This window comes from Piliocolobus tephrosceles, chromosome 10, assembly GCF_002776525.5.
Source record: "Piliocolobus tephrosceles isolate RC106 chromosome 10, ASM277652v3, whole genome shotgun sequence".
Taxonomy (NCBI): Eukaryota; Metazoa; Chordata; class Mammalia; order Primates; family Cercopithecidae; genus Piliocolobus; species Piliocolobus tephrosceles.
In genome coordinates this window covers 31980916-31986184 of record NC_045443.1, presented here as the reverse complement: position 1 = coordinate 31986184, position 5269 = coordinate 31980916, and positions in this window count along the sequence as shown.

Below are 5269 nucleotides of genomic sequence, written 5' to 3'. Positions count from 1 at the left end.
TATGTTTGTGTATTGTCTACATGGTACCTGTTTGGACGAACGGAGGCAAGATGGCGCAGTTCCGGGTTCTTCACGGTCAGCTTTCCCGCACCCCGGAAAGACACAGGTCGACTGTACAGGCGCAACCCGACCTCTGATGGAGAAAAATCGGAACCCGCTTAGCCACGCCTACCGCCCGGCCCCCGACCCGCCTATGTTCCGCCCACTGCCCGCCCACTCCCAGGCCCAGGACATAAAATCCGCTCCCCGTGGGGAGCTGCCTGCACTTCCTCAGTCCCCACTCCTGTCGGGACTGCAGGAACTCCGCCTGAGAGCTCCACCGGGTGACTCCCCTGGCCTCCCCTGCCGGAGACCGACGGACCTCACCCCTCCCCCACAAAGCTGGCTGACCAAAAAATAAATGTGCAGTTTTGCTCCTAGCCTTGCCTACTCCCTGGTCCTTTAATACTCGCCCTGGTGAGCCTAGAAAGCAAATCGGTTTCCTGGAAAGCAAACTAGCTTCCTAGAAAGCAAATCAGCTTCCTAGAAAGCAAATCAGTACCAAATTAACTTAAAAATAAATGAGTGCTCATAAATATGTTGAAATATTTTTTAAGTTTATGTGACTTTAGTAAATCTTTTGGTAGACAAGGCTAGTTTAATATTGTTGGTTTAATAAAAACAACTCTGTCTCCTGAGTTGTCAGCAAAATATGCTTGTATTTAAGTTTCTTTTATGATATTTACCTAACATACAGTAATAAAAAATGGTTACCCTTAGAATTTTGCTAAGCTAAATTAAATTATGGATACTTGTTGCATATCTAGGTCGTTTCCAAATAAGATATAATGCTAAGACATTAATTACTAAATTTGAGTTTAAGCTTATATACTTTTGGCTCTGTTTGTCTGTTTGTTTGAGACAGAGTCTCACTCTATCACTCATGCTGGGGTGCAGTGGCATGATCTCGGCCCACTGCAACCTCTGCCTCCCAAGTTCAAGGGATTCTCATGCTCTAAAAAGTCAAAAGTCGATTTTTGACTGTAGAGCTCTTAAAAAAATCTTTTGACCAGGTTTTAGATGGACAAACAACAAGCATTCCTGTTTCTTGGCTTCCTTTCTGAAATTTGCACTAAGAACAAGGTTTTTGTTTTTGTTGTTTTTTGTTTGTTTGTTTTTGCAGGGGTGGGTATATTTGCCTATTAGAGGTCTAGAATAATCACTATTTTATTTATTTATTTGTTTTTCCTAAGATAACTCTGTCACCCAGGCTGAAGTGCAGTGGCTCAATCTCGGATCACTGCAACCTATGCCTCCCAGGCTCAAGCGATTCTCGTGTCTCAGCCTCCTAAATAGCTGGGACTACAGGCGCATGCCACAATGCCTGGGTAATTTTTGTATTTTTAGTAGAGACAGGATTTCACTATATTGGCCAGGTTGGTCTCAAACTCCTGGCCTCAAGTGATCCGCTTGCCTCGGCCTCCCAAAGTGCTGGGATTATAGGCGTGAGCCACCATGCCCAGCACTAGAATAATCACTACTTAAAGCTGTTGTCTTTGAAATGTTTTAATAAACTTTCTTGTTGAGGGGATGTGGTTCCATTTAGCTCAGGAGAGAAGGCTGAACAAACAAAGGAACAAAAGGTTTTCATCCTATTTAAATATAAACCGATGTTTAAAATCAAAGATACACCTGAACAAATGAGAAAACCACAAATAAACACACATGAGACCAAAACCAAGAAGCCCTTTTAAACCAAGCCCTTCATTAAAACTTGGCTTTAACCAAGTTTCCCAAAGACGGAGCAAAAGTTAGCAGCCCTTACAAGATCCAGACCTCTCCCAAGGACAGCTTAGAGAATGCTTCCCTAGCAACATCTGGGGTGCAGCCCCACGTTTGTTCACCATATTCTCTATGGCCTCAGTTTTTCAGCCGAGTGTCTGCCAGACCTTCCACAAAGGCAAACCTTCCCGTGTGTGCCCAGCAGACAGATAATGAAAAGAAACAGTCACTAAAAGAGGAAAGCAAAAGCTGCCCTTGGGGGTGGAAAGAATTATAAACGGGCACCTGAAAACCTCAAGAGTCACACCAAAAATTCAAAACAAGTAACCAAACCAATTCTTATAAATATTTCTCTCCTGAGCTAAAGATATTCCCTGAGGAAAGGAATTTTTTGGTTGGTCCAGAGAACTTTAGCTCTGTTTCAAATCCAATCTCAGCTGGAATGCTGCTTAACTAATTCCCTAAATGCTAACGTTTCAAAAACATGGTAAGGTTTACATCTCCAAAGGACTGAGAAAGGCCTGGAAAATGCTGGAGTGACTTTTGTAAATCCTGCAGCAAAGTTGAGCAGGCAATTTGAACATTTAAAGAATTTTCTGCAGGTGTTAAAGGAGAACACTCCAGAAAAAAAAGTTTTAGCCTTAACAGTCCAAATTTCCAAAGGTTGGCCAGGTGCATTGGTTTATGCCTATAGTCCTAGCACTTTGGGAGGTCAAGACTGGAGGATCACTTGAGTCCAGAAGTCTGAGACCAGTATGGGGAATATAGTGAGAATGCCATCTCCACAAAAATTTTTTTAAAAAAAATCAGCCAGGCATGGTGGCACATGCCTGCATAAGTCTCAGCTACTTGGGAAGCTGAAGTGGGAGAATCACTTGAGTCTGGGATGTCAAGACTACAGTGAGCTGCAATTGTGCCATTGCAACCTCTGCAGTTTGTCTCAAACAAAACAAAACAAAACAAAATAAATTTTCAAAGATATAACTGGGACTCAAAACCTGTAAGCCTTTTTATGGTGTATAACCAGATGCATAAATTATGCCTGAAGAGGGTGCAAGTATGCAGTTCCCCTCAAGATCTGAAGTTTCTTCCAAAGGTAGCCTAAGAAAGTAATGACCCTCATTATTATCAAGGCAATGAAGGGTGAGACAATTAAGACGAATTTCTCTGAGAGATGGCACATTTGAAAAAACAGACATTTTCAGACCCTCGGCTGACTCACAGCTGGTCATCTGACATAAGCCCAACAACATATGCTCTCTGAGGTGGTAGAGACTGGAGAATAAATTTGCTGGTGACAAAGCCAAGCTTCTGAAGAAATTAAACAGGATGAAAGGAGAATTTTATGATTTTTCCTCCTTATGACAAGCCCTACAAAGAGAGAGCAACAAGGGAAATAAAGACCATCTTTGGAAATTAAAGAGCAATAACCAATAGTACCTGAAGCAGATTCACAAGAGTCACAATTCAAAAAATTAATTGTTTTTTCTTTATTTGTAATTTTTTTTTTTTTTTCCTGCCAATCTGAACCTGGAAAAGAAGAAACAGGGAAATTTTTTAACCTTCTCTCTTGACCAGGTACCAGAGATAGAAGTCTGGGAGAAGCTGGTTGGGTGCAGTGGCTCACGCCTATAATCCCAGTACTTTGGGAGGCCAAGGCAGGTGAATCATGAGGTCAGGAGCTCGAGACCAGCCTGGCCAACATGGTGAAACCCTGTCTCTAATAAAAATACAAAAATTAGCTGGGTGTGGTGGCAGGCACCTGTAATTCCAGCTACTCAGGGGGCTGAGGCAGGAGAATTGCTGTAACCCGGGAGGCAGAGGTTGCAGTGAGCCGAGATCACGCCATTGCACTACAGCCTGGGCAGCAGAGCGAGACTCCATCTCAAAGACAAACAAATAAATAAAACAACAAAATAACAACAACAACAAACAACAGAAGTCTGGGAGAAGCTGACTTTAGTAAGAAATCCTACCTATTTCTATTGGCTTCTGCAAATTCTCCCAGGATTCCACTTATAGGTCTTGGAGTGAGTGGAGTGTCTCTACTGGTCCCAAATGAGTTGCCAAATTGTAGAGGAGAAAATATAATTTTTTTCTTTGCCTCATAGGTTCTTATTTGAGACACTCTCCAAAACAATAAAGCCATCCTTGTAATCAAAGCTGGCAACATTAAACACCTGAAAAAAGGCCTGAATCTCAACCATTCAGGAGGTTTAGAACACAAGAGACTTACCCAGTGAATTCCAGGGCTGTCAAGATCAATAGATTGCAAAAGGGTCCTGTGGGTACCTTTGCTTGGTCCATGGTGGCACCAGAGATCAAGAGGGAACTTCTCTGTATCCCACTTCTGACACCATGTAATATAAACTAATAAGAAAACCAATGCTGTGGATCAGCAAACAGAAGAGAAGATACTTTAGCCCAGCATGATGGCTCACGCCTGTAATTTCAATACTTCAGGAGGCTTAGGTGGGAGGATCACTTGAGCCTAGGAGTTAGAGACCAGCCTGGGCAACATAGTAAGACATTGTCTCCTCAAAAAATAAAATTAGCCAGTCACGGTGGCACATGCCTGTAGTCCCAGCTTGGGAGGCTGACGTGGGAGGATCACTTGAGCCTGGGAGGTGGAGGTTGCAATGAGCTAAGATTGTGCACTGAACTCCAGCCTAGGTGACAGTGCAAGAGACCCTGTCTCAAAAGAAAAAAAAAAGAAGGTATTTTAATTGGGGTCCTTCATGACTTGTGATTTAGGAGACACAAATCTGTTCCATTCAGACAAGACTGGGCAGGGGCTTATAAAGGTTTCTTGCAAGTTTACACAAGTGGAAAATTTTAGCACAATCCATGATTGACAATGGTTGATTGAAAGCTTATATGTCTCTGGGCAATGATCAGCTTAATTCAGCACAGCTGTCTTCTCAGGAGGTTGGTGATTAGACCTGGTATAAATAGTTCAAATCAAATGCAGCTGCTTCTTAAAGACGTTGTAAATTTGGCTCAGTTCAAAGAGGTCAAATTCCTTCTGGGTATGTATGTGACTGGGGTCCAACTCCTTATGCCCTCTTGGCTCCTTTTTAGAGACCTCTGACATAATCATCTCCATTTTGGATGTCTTTTCACTCTATCTATCTATCTATTTATCTATCTATCTATCTATCTATCTATCTATCATTTATCTATAGTATGTGTGTGTATGCATAAATGCTGTTAAGTATTCCTTTGTATTTCACAGAATGCGTAGATTAATTGGAAGATATTTTCCTGTTTTTAATTTTTAATTTTATGTTGAGTCCTCTGATCCAGAGATTGTCTCTCCATTTATTTATCCAGGTGTTCTTTCATATCTTTTTTTTTTTTTTTGAGACAGGGTCTTTCTCTGTCACCCAGGCTACAGTGCAGTGGCATAATTTTGGCTTACTGCAACCTCTGCCTCCTGGGCTCAAGTGATCCTCTCACCTCAGCCTCCCAAGTAGCTGGGACTACAGGCATGCACCACCACACCCAG